The following is a 15,682-nucleotide window of genomic DNA, read 5'->3' on the forward strand; positions in this document are numbered from 1 at the left end:
GTAGTCAGATACATTTCTTTTGTTTCAATGATTTTATCCCCCCTATGAGATTACTTTATTTTTTATTTTTGACATACAACAAAAAAATTGTTCCTTAGAAAGGAAAATAAAACTTATTCTGTTTCTGATTCCAGAATCTTCTTAGAGTTTCAACTTAACATTATAACTTTTTAAATTTTATTCTATTGTCAAGGTCATATACAGAGCAGTTACAGTTACATACGTAAGTCAATGAGTACATTGAGTACATTTCTCATGGAACATTGTTACCCCCCTCCCTCATTTTTTTCCTGCTTTCCCTCCCCACCCCAGTTACCCCTCTCACAAGTTGTAAAGTTCATTTTCAACATATCGTTTTGTGAGTATCCCAATGCATTGGTTCATTCTTTGTTCTTTGCCTGACTATTTTGTTGTTCACCTTCCTTTTCCCAAATCAGATAAACATAGATACACTACACAGGGTACCAAAATCGAATACAGTAGTAACAGGGGATACACCACAGGGAAAAAATGAAAGGAAAAAAGAAACAACTTTTATTTTATTCAAAATTAAAAAACATAGCCTTTATGAACAACTGATTCTATATACTGGTTACACAAAGATTAAGGAAGTCTACCCAATTCTCTTCCCATTGTTCAGTAAGCAAATATTTCTAAATTGAACCCTTAATTCCTTGATTGTAGTTTCTAACAGTCTAAGATTAAAAATGAATAACTAAAAATAGTTTGAGAGATAAAAATAAAAATAGCTGAGGCACAGTACCTATGAAGGTGGATGTGAGAATTTTCCATATACTTCTCAGTCTTAACTCTCAACATCAGGAGAATTAACTATTCAGTTACAAGACATAGATTTTGTACAAGACAAACATCTTGCTAACAAAAATGAAAACAAGTGAAAGGCTGGAATAAAATCTTTCAAGCAATTATCCTTCAACAACAGACAGAACTAGCACTACTAACATCAGATAAAATAGACTCAGAGTGAAATGAACAAGAGGCGGCATTACATATCAATAAGGGAAATTCTTCATCAGCAGGATATAACAATTTTAAATAGCTATACACAGAGTATTGGACCACTCATCATCAAACTGATACTACTTGACTTAAAAACACACATGGATATAACCACTTTAATTGTTGATGAATTTAACACATCAGTGTCATCTGTGGATAGTTCATCTGGGAAAAACTCAGCAAAGAAACTTTGGACATAAATAACATCATTGATTAGCAATAACTAACAGACATCTAAAGAATATTTCACCCTGCAGCATCACAATATACATCAGCAGCCCATGGAATATTCTCCAGTATAGATCACATCCAAAGTAAAGCAAAGATGTGCAAATTCAAATAATTGAAATTAGTCCCTATATCCTGTCAGGCCTTAAGATATTAAATTAAAGCTCAACTACAAAAGCCATCACAGAAAATTCTCAAATTCAGGGAGATAGAAGAGAATATTGTTGAATTATTAATGAGTTAATAAAGAGCTAATAAGCTAAATTCAAACATTTAGGAAATTCAATATAAATGAACACACACACACACACACACACACACACACACAAAACTCCTCTGGGAGACATCTAAGGCACTACTCAGAGGAAATTGTATAGCTACATCAATAGATTAGAGAAATCTCAAATCAAGAGCGCAGTGATGTACCTCAATTCCTTGAAAAACAGGAACAAACAAGTCCCAAATCAGTAGATGAAAAGAAATAATAATAATAGAAAAGAATCAATTCATTGAAAAAATTAAAAAAATTGACAGAACCTCAGTAAAGTTCACAAAGAAAAGAAATCATCCAAATAAATAAAATTAAAGATAAAAATGGGAACAAAATTCATATTATATGTGAATACTTTGCAAACTTTTATGCCAAGAATTTGAAGCATTTGGGAGAAATGAATGTATTCCTAAAGAACATCCATATACCCAACCTAAATCTAGAAGAATGAAACCAATTAAAAAGACCCATAACAAGTAATAAAATTGAAATGAGAATAACAGACCTCCCATCCAAGAAAAGCCTAGGACCAGATGGATTTATATCCCAATTCTGAAAGGCCTTCTAAGGCCTTAAACAAATACTCCTTAAATTCTTCAGTGAAATAGAAAGGGAAAGATTACTACCAAACTCAAAGATGTGAAGCCATCTTTATATTCATCCCTAATCCAGATAGGGACCCATCAAAAAAACAGAACTATAGATTCATTTCTTTGATGAACATTGATGCAAAACTCAGTAAAACTCTGACCAAGGACACCAGGGCTCATGCCTGTAATCCTAGCTTCTCAGGAGGTTGAGATCTGAGGATTGTGGTTTGAAGCCTTAGTAGGAAAGTCTGTGAGACTTTTATCTCCAATAAATTACTCAGAAAATGCCAGAAGTGGCAGTATGGTTCAAGAGGTAGAGCTCTAGCCTTGAGTACACAGAAGTACATAGAATTTAAGCCCCAAGACTGGAAACAACAACAACAAATGAATAAATAATCAAAACTCTGGCAAACTGAATTAAACAATTAACCACAAAATTCATACAGTATGATCAATCAAGATTTATCCAATGGATGCAAAGCTGGTTCAATATATGTAAACCAATAAATGTGGCACAGAACACCAGCAGAAGCAAGGACAAAACCACACAATCATTTTGATCGATAGAGAAAAGGCTTTTGGCAAGACCCAACACACTGTTATGATAAAAGCTCTGGAGAAGCTAGGAAAAGCTGGAAGATTCCAAAAATGATAAAAGCTATATTGAAAAACCTAAAGCCAACATTATACATAATAGTGAAAATCTAAAAGATTTCTTCTAAAATTAGGAATGAGGAAATGATGTCTCCTCTCTGCTCTCCCCTTCAATGCAGTACTGAAATTCCTAGCAAGAGCAATAAGACAAGAGAAAACATACAGGGGATCAAAATAAGGAAAGAAGTAAATTTCCCCATCTTTGCAAATGACACAATCCTGTATTTAAAAATTCCTATAAACTTCTTCCCCAAGTCCTCAGAACTTACTGCAAACTTTGGCAAAGTAAAAAGCTATAAAATTGACACACAAAAGCTAGTAACTTTTCTTTATGCCAATAATGAGAAGACTGACATTGAAATGAGGAAAGCAACCTCATTTATAATAGCCTAAAAAAAGGAATTAACTTAACCAAAGATGTAAGTATTTCATATTTTCTTCTAATGTTTTATAGATTTTTACTTTATATGATGGTCTTATCTATATTTCTACCATCTATCTATATTTAAGAGAGTAAATCTAATAATATTTCCTTTTATAAATATCTCTACCCTAATATATCACTATCTTAATATTTCTTAATGATCCAATATTTTATTGATTTAAAATTCCAACATCATTAAATTCTAAATTTAGTCTTTTTAATTTAATCTTTTCCTAGCTTATATTTCATTCTAGATACTATTTTCTTTCTACATGTTTATTTTGGTAGGTTTATAGCTGAAATATCTGGCCAGATTTCTTTTCCCTCTTTAAAAATATTGTATTTATTTATTTTAGTAATGATACATGCCAAAATGCATCAATATGATGATATATCTTATACTTTTAGAAAACATATTAGATTGACATGCATTTAAAATAATTTACAGTCAACAAGAGTACCTGTAAATTTTGGCTGATTTTCACTATCAAATAGTGAAAAATCCACTGTCTTAAAACTGAATATCTGTGGAAATTAAGAAATTAAGACCATCTTTCACATGTGTTTTTTGTTGGAAAGGACTCTCATAGATGGCTAGAAATATTAATACCAAACTACTATGGCATTTACATTGATTGTACCTTCAGTCACTCAATAAATACTAATGATCAGTTTCAGCATATTAACTTTGTATTTGCTATATGTAGTCATGTCAGATTTCAAGATGTAATAGTATTTACATAGTGCATTATTTAATTATATGACTAATTTAGCCGACATATTTCAGAAATATCAGTACTTTTTCTGAAATCCATGTTTTTTTTTTTAGTCCATTGTGGGGCTTGAACTCTGGTCCTGGGCACTGTCCCTCAGCTCTGGTCCTGGGCACTGTCCCTCAGCTCTTCAGCTCAAGGCAAGCACTCTATCACTTGAGCCACAGCACCACTTCTGGTTTTTTAGTGGATTGGAGGTAAGAGTCTCATGGCCTTTCCTTCCCTGGGCTGGCTTTGATCTGCCACCCTCAGATCTCAGCCTCCTGAGTAGATAGAATGACAGGCATGAGTCACTGACACCCAGTCAGAAATCCATAATTGTATCTAAGCATATGTAAGCATATTGACCTTTAAGAAAAAAGGCAATCTGCAGGGAATATCTTAATTATTGATATTTAGTATTATAATTTAGCCTATTAAAATCAATTTAAATAATAGATTTAGATCTTTAAAAGCTTTGTTCTGTGGTATGCATGGAACTGCTCCGGTTGAGGAATCATATAGAAACAAATTATACAATAACAATTTTTTTTTATTTTATTTGTGAAAATAAGGGGTTACAATTGCATGGGCAGGATAATGCGTACATTTCTTACCAAGCATTGCAGCCTTCTCCTTTGTTTACCCTTCACATCACTTCCCAGCCTCCCCCCTCCCCCCCCCCCCAATCCTTCTCCTTCCCCCCCCCCCCCCCCCCCCCCACGACGTTGTAAAGTTCGTTTTGGACATGACAACTAGTACTTCTCATTGTTGTATCAGGTCCACCTGTATCCTTAAACAACTGGTTTTTTCCCATACAATAACAATTTTTAAGAATAATTTTTTGTGTATATTACAAGAAATCCTATGAGAGTTAGTAAGTTTTCCTTTTACTCTAAGTGTTCGACTACACAATCGTTATGTTAGATAAATACACCAGCTCCTGACAATGTGTCACATTTATAGGTTTAATTGGACTGAATGTCAATCAGTTTTTCTTTGCTCCAAAGAAATGTGGAGCCTTGCATGTATTACCAAGCTTCATCCAATAAATAAAAAGAATCATAAGAAATCACATATGGAAAGCATTTTAAATCTCACCACCACAAATAAAATTTCTGCATCACCAATTAATAATGTCTGGAATATTTTATTATTTGCATATTTTCACACAAATAGAAACAATTAGCAAATATTTTATATTTTTTCTCCTACATAGAAACCTATTTAGAACTTTATTCTATATCAATCATTGGATTTGAACTTACAGCATGGATGTTATCCCTGAGGTCTTTTGCCCAAGACTAGCTCTCTACCATTTTGAGCCACAGTACTCCAGTTTTGTGTGGTTAATTGGATAAAGAGTTTCAAGGACTTTCCCACATAGGCTGGCCTTGGATCACAATTCTCAAATCTCAGGCTTCTGAGTAGCTAGGATTATAAATATGACCCATTAGTGCCCAGAAGGACTTCTTATTATACACAGTTCTAATACTTGTCCTAACCATAGTTCTACAATGCAAAGTTTTCTCTTATATTATTTTTATTTGGATTATCCAGAATAATTAAATTTTTTATCATTGTACCTGGCTCTATCCAATGCTTGATCATGTTTAACACTCCTTCTACTGCACAGACATAGATAATGACAAAATTGGTATGTATAGGATTATAGAAAACACTAATGGCCAGGTGCTGGTGGCTTATGCCTGTAATATTAGCTACTTAGGAGGCTGTCCAAAATGAGGAAGGAAAGCCCGAAAGACTCCTATGTCGAATTATTTACCAAAAGAGCCAGCAATGGAGCTGTGGTTCAAGTGCTATAATGCTAACCTTGAGCATAAAAACTCAGAGACAGAGTCCAGGCCTTGAGTTCAAGCCACAGGACAGATACCAAAAAACAAACAAAAAAACACACACATACACACACATATAAATGCAATATCAATATACTTTAAAAATATTATGCAAGTAAAGTAATATATCTTGCTCCGTAAAGCAAGTTAATAAAAGACATAAGCAACATTTTTATATTGAGCCAATTTTAAGGTGGAAAATATATAAACAATTATATTAACTGATTTTGCTATACTGAAAATTAATACCATTAAATTTATCATGATTATATTTCTGCACCAGCCCAAAATACCACTGATGACCATAATCAAATGGTCTTTGTAAAAGTTGGGTTTTCTTAAGTTTCTTACAGGCTATAATAACATGCATCTTGTTTCGGGCATTATCTGTATCTTGTAGATGTCCCCCTTTAGAAACAGACCTAAGAAAAACCACTTTGGAAAATTTACACTACATAATCCTTGAATACACTGAATTTTGAACCAAGTAAAGACCTTAACTATCTTCTGCTTCTAAAGACTTTCTTGATGGCTTCTTCTTTCAAGCATTTGCCCTGCATGCACAGGAGAGGTTCTTGCATCTGTCGAACGGCAACTCCTGAGCAGCAGATTCCTTCTAAATGTCATCAGCTTTCCTCCTGCAATAAACAATTGAGAATTTTGGACTTTCTCACCTAAAATATCATTCAGGCCAATGTAAGTGTTTTATTATAATATTTAAATAACTATACAAGAAGTTGCCAGTCATCAAGCAGTTCATAAATTCAATGCACCTTCATCAATGTCACCCCTTTTAACATTCTCACCCATACCCCCCTACCCATTCCTTTCCTTGTGTCTTAATTATGTAGGATACACATTGGATTCTTGACTGTATTCTCCCCCCCATTTCTCTTCATCTACTCCTTTCCCCTTGGCCTTATCCCACCCCATGAAAGTATTAATTCCCTGGTACTTATTTTCTTAGGATTTGCCTTTTCAAGGAATTATACTATTTTGGTTCTCCCTTGAATATAGAATATTTCGGTTAATACATTTTTATACACTTGTATTTTTGAGTCCTTTATAATCCTCCCCCCTTCATCCTGTTGTCCCCTTTCTCGTTCCACTGGTCCTGGTACTCAGTGCACATAGTTCTATGACTTTCTCTCTCTCTCTTATTTCTTTGTTTAATCTAGATTCCATATATCAGATAAACTGTGATATTTATCTTCCTGAGTCTAGCTTACTTCATTTAATATAATGATTTCCATCTATCCATTTTCTTAAGTGTTGACATGATTGTATTCTTCATTATGTGTTAATAACTGGCCATTGTACACATTGTCCTTAAGCATTCTTTTTATGAGGACAACCTGAACAAATTCCAACTGGACTAGTATAAACAGTCCAGAGGTAAACCTGCATATACCGATGTCTCTATTGCCAGCTGATTTATATACCAAGGCAGGATCATCTGGTAGATCAATTCCAGTTTTATGAGCTAAATGTACATTCCTAGCAACACTATATAAATGTCCTACCTGTATCTTTGCCAACATTTGTGGTTTGTTTCCTTAGTGATAACCATTGCCAGTGGAGTAAGACAAAATTTTAGTGTACTTTTGATTTGCTTTTTTATGGCTAAAAATGTAGAACATATTTTCCTCTTTTTACTGGCCCTATGTCCTTTTTTTTAAATAAAAGAATTGTCCATTAATCTCTTACTTCATTAATTTAGTTACTTGTTCTTTTCATGCCTAACTTTTCAAATAGCGCATGTGCCTTGTCAGATGAGTAGATGGAAATGATTTTTCTCTCCCTATTGGAAGACACAGATTGAAAGGAAAGACCAGAAACCTTGAAGCAACTTTGTAGAGAGAATTCAGACACAAGCAGCCAATGAAGTTCTAAATACACCTTGAATACTTCAGGAGATGAGAACAAAAATTACAAATGAACCAGATGCTGGTAGTTCATGTCTATAATCCTAGATACTCAGGAAGCTGAGATATGAGGGTTGCTACTCAAATGCTGCCCAGGCAGGAAAGTATGTGGGACTCATTTCCATTCTTTCCTTAACTATCAAAACAGCCATAAATGGATCTGGCTCAAGTGTTAAGAGTGTTAGCCTTCTGCCTGAAAACTCAGGGACAGCGGAACACTGGTGGCTCATGCTACTCAAGGAGGCAGAGATCTGAGGATGGCAGTTCGAAGACAGCCTAGGCAGGAAAGTCCCTGAGACTTTTATCTCCAATGAAGTACTCAAAAAACCCAGAAGTTTCTCTATGGACCAAGTGGTAGGGTGGTAGCTTTGAGTAAAATAAGCTCAGGGCAACGCTCAGGCCCTGAGTTAAAGCCCCAAGATTACCCCCTCACCCCCAATCCTCCCACCCCCTGCCAAAAAAATTACAAATGAGATTTCATAAAACTAAAAAAAATCTGCATCACACACACACACACACACACACACACACACACACACACACACACACTCCAGAAGGAAAAAGATAATTTGTAAACAATTCAAAATATGTCAAGGTGAAAGAAAAACCATAGGCAGTACTCTCAACGTCATGGAAGTGTAGTTTTCTTTTCTCACAGAAACCATCAAATTAGAAATCCTAATATATTTCCTAAAAGAAGTATTTTGTACATTGCTATTCAACATTTACTCCTGACCAAAGTCCACTCCTTCCTGTATGTTTCTTATTCAAGCAGTTGGTTACATTTGATTGAGTAGGACACTGACTGACAAGTTAGCATTACCTATTTCTCTCCTCACTCTCTATGTCTAATCCATAAGAAGTTCCCTTTTTATAGTTCTAAATGATTCTTTTTTTCATAAGTCCTCTTTTCCTGTCTCATCTACAGTTACTCTGGAAAGCTCACTGAAGTGGTATTAAAGCGGCTTTAGGCTATGCAGCCCGAATGTAGCCATTGTTGTAGACTGTAGAACCACTTATGTTAGATGATTCCGTCTAATCAAATTTGCCAAGAATATAATCAATGTCTTTTAACATCAGGCTCTGTATACAAGCATAGGGCTTCATTCATTATGACAGGTTATAATACTACTTTTATCCAAACATGAGAATACATACTTTGCTGCCTGCATGTTTTTGAAATTTTCTTTATAACTTAGGTTTATTTGGTATTACCATAAGAGAGCTGCTACATGCCCTTGAAATTTAATCCTTGACAACAAGTGCTGAGTTACTTTAAATATCATTTATTGCAGAGAAAAGAAAGATACAACACTAATTTACATGATTATGTAAACCATGGCATATGTAGTTGATTTGCAAAATAACTCTGTTGATGAACTCTTCATTCAGGTTAGATAATATTAAGCAACATAATTTTCCTCGGTGAACTCATTACAAAAGATTGAATTTGTAAACCAACAAGGGATGCTTGTAAGAAAATCAAACAATTTTGTTTTTCGAGTCTGATCATGTTCAACCATGATTGTGTTGACTTCTTTAATGATAGCGCATAAAGCAATTTTGTGAGCTCACAATTAGAAATAAACGCATGTTGCTTCTTTAAATAGAAACTAGTATTTTTTCATTCATTAAAAACATAATGAGGAGCCAAGAGCCTCTAATCCTAGCTACTCAGGAGGCTGTGATCTGAGGATCGCGATTCAAAGCCAACCTGGGCAGGAAAGTCAATGAGATTCTTATCTCCAATAATCCAGCAGAAAACTGGCAGTGGTGCTGTGGTTCAAGTAGTAGAGCAATGGCTTTGAGCTCAAGAGCTCAGGCACAGTGCCCAGGCCCAGAGTTCAAGCCCCATGACTGACAAAATAAAACAAGAGAGAGGAAAATACGTGACTTTTAAGTCATAGCTCACAAAAATGGATTTTAAGAATTTATAGACCTGAAATATTTTTATTCCTGTTATATATTTTAATGTTTACTTTCTATTACATATTCCTTTGTGAATGTGATGTTACATTTAGATATACTGGCTAAGGATATAGATAACTTCCCAACATTATCTGGCTTTAAATTATGGCTCTGTTACATTGATTTATTAGTTCTCTGAAAATCAAGTTTTTCAGCTCTGATAGGTATGAAACAGAAAATATTGTATATTATTTTTAAATGTTGTTTTAGTTAATAAATGGAATAGTTCAGAACAATGTCTTAAACCTAAATGCTAAATGATATTTACTGGGCCAGTCAGAATTAATGCTTGCTGCAAGGTGGCAGGGATGATGCTTTCTAATATCAGCTACTCAGGAGGCTGAGATCTGAGGATCATGGTTAGAAACCAGCTGAAGCAGAAACGCCCATGAAACTCCAATTGCTCACCAACAAGCCTCAAGTAGAGGTGAAGCTCAAGTGTTAGACCACTAGCCTTGAGCAAATATCTCAGGGACAGCACCGAGGCCATTAGTTCAAACCTCATGATCTGCATGCTTGCTTTAAGATATTGGAAATATTGTCTTCATTTTCTGGATGAGTTATACCAAAGCATGGACAGGTAACCTAGATTTTCCTGGTTCCTGGACTATTCAATTTAGAGCAGAGATTCGGTGAGATTTTTAACTGATACATATGAATTCTCACTTTTACTTTTATGTTGAATGATATTCTCCTTGTGTAGAGTTGTATCCCAATGAATTGCAAGTAAAAGTGTAAACAAATCAAATCAACAGAGAAAATATTAATTAAATTAGATCTCAAAAAGCAGTTGAGCACTCTCCTATAATATGAAGAAAAGACAACTTACGCATTCTTACTGAATGGGTATGACATTTTTTGAATTTTTGATGCTGTGTTGTAATATTGAAACCTGATCATAATTGTCAATCATAATTAAATTTTCTCTATTCTTATAGATTATTTTATCTGTATTACCAGTTGCTGTAATAAGTGAAGATCTCTTTGTTGATCTTGTGGACATATTCATTAACAAGAATTGTGGGCTTATAATATAGTGAGTAAAACTTTTAAGAACACATGATTGTATACATTCACAGAAATAGATCTCTGTGAATATCTCTGTCTCTTTGTCTCACCCTTTGTCTCTGCCTCTCTCTTCTCAGGTCTAAGTATCTGAATATATCTGCTCCTTATAAGCACAAACACATGACATTGTTCCTACAATTTACTGATATCAGCAATTATCACCAATGAAATGTCATCCATCACAATTTCCCTTCCTTCCTGAAACTCTGCATTGTTTCCAGGACACTAAATTTTATTTTAATCCCTTTATCATCAAGTTTCATCCCAGATTCCCTGTCTACCCCTATGAGAAAATAATATTGCTTTTTGTGAAAACTGAGCTCCTTAACTTGATATTTAAACATTTCTTAGAAGTATGATATTTTGATCTTTCATCATTTATGCATATTGATTTTTTAAATGATTTCCTGTCTTTGCCCATCTCAATTTCTAAACTATGCTTTCTTCCATTATGACTTTCATTCTTGCAGTGATTAATACACCCATTTACAAAAATATGGAGAAAAAGTTTTCATTTTTTTCTCTCAGTTGACTTATTTTCTTTCTTTTATTATTACCATGAGTTTTTCAGAGAGAATATATTCATAATTTGCTTTAGAATGTATGCCTAAAATGACTAGAGAGGTTATGGCAAATTAATACAATGCTAAATAGAATAACTGAAGGTAAAAGCAGAGCTAAACTATGAGAAGTATATAAAAAATTAAATGCTATAGGCTGTCTCTGTCCTAATTTGTCAATAACTACAACCTGAAAATTAAAGCAAGATTGGGAGACCTTGTGTAATATAACTACTTGGAAAGAATAATTGCTTCTCAATTTATCTATAAAGACATCTATTCAAAGCATGATTGTTTGCTCTGCAGTTATTTGTTATTTTTTGCATAAAATGTCATTTTTATGCTTGAGATATCAAACATAAGGAGTTGATATTCTTACCCAGTTATCAATAAATTTCAATCACACTTGATTCTTTGACTTAAATAGACTAGACCATGTGTGGTCAATACAGAGCCTTACATGTCAAGTTAACTTTTAATTATAAATATTTTAAATATCATGCCAATCATGTTGACAAGCCCAAAATTCTTGCACAATAAATATAGTAGAAGAAACTTCAACTTGAAACTGTTTATAAAATTTGTAAGCAATTGAAATCCCCATCATCAGAGTGCAGTACAAGTCTCTTCGCTTTTAGACCACGAGCTTATTTGCTGGCTTTCAAAGATATGGGAGCAGAATAATCACCTCACAAACAATTTTGGATATTTTGGTATTTGGGGAGCTGTTCGGGAATGTGAATAGCTCTACTGAATGAAGTGTTTTCAAGATTGAGAAAACAATTGCTTTTTCATAGCAGTTAAATTGTATCAGAATACAATTTCTGGCGGTAAGTAGTTCCTATGTATATAAACGAAGAGCATGGAACATATTTATACAGTTCCAGACTTTGGCAAATTCCCTGAGACAGAATACAAGGAATTGAATGTACTCCATGCTCTACAGATACCAGAAGCAATTATCACCACTAAAACAGACTTAGATAATTCAGATAACTTAAGTAAAATTTTTAGCTTTCACAATTACATAACACCTGTAGAATAAAGGCACTGTTGATACGTGTTAGTAACATACATATAGCTTACTTTCAATTAGCACATATTTGTAAGTAAAAAGCAAGAACAACAAATTAAAACACACCTAACAATATGGGTACGATTCATCATTTATATTGTGGTTTATACCCCTCAATCATTATTGCATTCATGTTCATGTCCAATAATAATCTCTGACTGGATTTCCTTACCATTTATTCTGAAATTTTGAGTACAGATATTCCCCCAAATTTTAAAAATATACAAATTTTATAATATTCTTTTTATGTGTCCATTCTCTAAATAGATAATGTTACAGTAGAGTTATGTTTAAGTGTCTGGTTCCTAATTTCCTTCTGGTAATGGATTCAGTAAATGGTCTGAACAGAGAGAGGATCCAGTCTACATCCATATTTGGCCTTAAACTGATGTGATTTATAGCATTGTTTTTAGGGCACCCTATCATCTGTACAAGGGAGCAAATGCACAAGGACATATGAGACTTTTTCATCACAATGAGTTGTCTATTTAACAGAAAAGATTTTACAATGACGAGAATGGCAACAAGAAGCAGAGAAATTTAGTGTGTAAAAAATGCAGTTTCTAAATAGCTAAAAGTCATATTGTGATAGTGTTTAAATATAAATTTTGACTTAAAATGATGTTTTAAAAATTATCTTCCAGGTATTTGAATCTAATTTCTTATAAAATTCTAAAACAGCATATCCTAATTACTTCTGTGAGGAAGTCTTGGATTTTAAATTCTAGTTTAGTGTACATGGGTGAAAATGCATATCCATGGGCTGGGAATATGCCTTAGTGGTAGAGTGCGTGCTTAGTTAGCTACCATGCATGAAGCCGTGGGCTTGATTCCTCAGTACCACATATACAGAAAAAGATGGAAGTGACAATGTGGTTTAAGTGGTAGAGTGCTAGCCTTGATCAAAAGAACAGGGGCAGTGCCCAGGAACTGAGTTCAAGCCCCAGGACCACCACCCCCAATAAAAAAATAGAAAAAAAGAAAACTCACAATTTATTTATGATAAGTATAAACTTAGAAAATGTTCATCATAACCAAGTCAATGATTAAAAAAATCAATGACAAAAATAAATAAAAGGATTATTTGGGACTTGGAGACTGTGGGTTGAACTTTTACATAGGTCATTTTTAGATTGAGAGAAACCTGTAATGGAATAAAACATTGCCCTCTTTCTAAATCTATTTCTATAACCCATTTTATGATGACAGATTTTCTTATTATTGAGTCATGAAATAAAGAAATTAAATTGCAGACAGTGATTTGCAGTTTGAAAATATCAAGACTGTTACTTTTTACCTCTTTAATATATTGAGAATTTGCTTTTGTCATTTTTTGAACCAAAGTTGTTTTCTTAAGGCTGGATTTTAGATACTCCGAGTATAATATGGACAGTTTGAAAAACAGCAGTTTATTAAGAAAGGCAGTAAGGAAAAGTTCATGTGATTTTAAGAATCCACACAAAGGCACACTTACACTAATGTGTGTATATGTTTAAATTTATTTACTGGTATTTATATATGTTACAAATACATATTCTTTCGCAAAATAATATTCCATAAATCTCACAATTTATTATCTTCTTATGCCATTTGGCATGTCATTTCTATCTAATCAACCAAAACTGATGATTTTCTATTTCTATTTGTTCTGAGAGCTAAGAAATTGTTTTCAGAAACTCAATGGACCTTGGATATACATCTTCATTATTTGAGACTAAGAACAATATTGATAGTCCCATATCCTCTATGGATTTGCTCTTGTTAGAAGTTTTTGAAAACACTTAATAGTACAAATAAAGTAAAACATGTCAATTTAAAATAAAATTGTAGATGAGAATTATGTATTTCTACCAAGAACATAGTATGAAAACCCAAATGTATTTGTATGTATATGAGAATATATTTTATGTAAAATATACTTAGGAATGCATATATTTTATTTACATGTATATTAAAATAAATGAGTACATAAACACTCATGTGAAATTACATACAAGAGAATGACATCATGAAGTATTTTAAACTAATCATATGAGGTGTTATGAGAAAGACTAATAACTATTGCTATTTAAACATGCCATGCTAATACAAATAATAACCTATCAGTAAAATAATTTATCAATATTTTAAAGGCATTTTAATGATATCATTACATGATTATCTATGCATACCGTAGGTTTTCTAAGAACTAGTGACTTAGATATTAAAGATGTTTTCTATAAACATCTGAAAAAATATATAATTAACTTGACACTTTGAGCTAGAGCAAACACACTCAAAAATTTCTCACCTAAAAGTATTTGTTACCGTCTTACAACATACAAAAGTACAAAATTAATTTCTTTTTGAAATAATTCAGGAAATTATTTGACTGTTTTAATTAATATATATTTGCCGTATTAATCATTAATGCTGACACAAAGCTAATTCACTGGGCTTAATTCATAATATCTTAAATAGCATCAAATATCTAGCATGGGATTTATGCTAATTATAAATCTCGAGTACATCACTTTTTTGTCCCTATAATTTAACAAGCTCTCTTTAATATATTGTTCCTATCTCTATCTTCCCCAATTAAATGTTAATCATTTTTTCATGGTAAACCTAGCAAAACATAAAAGTTATATATTAACTTCTAGCTTTTTTCATGCACATGGATGAGCAACTATCTGATATTTATTGTCTTATCCTAGTAAATTTTACAATTTCTGATATAGCAGCAGTGTTCAGCTATACATAAATTGTCAGAAATGTACAAACAAAAATAGGGATCCTTTAGGATAATGACAAAGTATTTTGTAACATTTCCAAATCAAAGCTTTCAGTTTCAGGTTTTCAAGTTATGTGATATCAAATGTATGACACAAAGTAATTAGTGAAGCTATATTCTCAGGAAATCAGTCATTGATATAAAACACATGCAATATACTTTTAGGAAAAGGAATACTTATATTCATATATAAAATATCACAATTGCAAGACATTCTTGTTTCAAATGTCACAATTATACAAGAGTATACAAGCATAACTTATTTTGTAACAAATATAGTATAACTCACTGAATTTGGTGCATAAATATCTAATGCACAGATATATAAATAAAATACTAGATTTGGTACAAATATTAACATGCTTTCATAAATGGTGTCATCCAAATTTTATATTGAAATATCAGGATTGAGATAAATTTATAAAAATGGCTCAACATAAACAAAATATTAATATGAAATTAGGTAGAGACATATACATACACATAACCTATTTACAACAGTTTGTATTTTAAGTAAT

The sequence above is a fragment of the Dipodomys ordii genome, unplaced genomic scaffold (assembly GCF_000151885.1).
Source record: "Dipodomys ordii isolate 6190 unplaced genomic scaffold, Dord_2.0 Scaffold2, whole genome shotgun sequence".
In the NCBI taxonomy this organism is placed as follows: Eukaryota; Metazoa; Chordata; class Mammalia; order Rodentia; family Heteromyidae; genus Dipodomys; species Dipodomys ordii.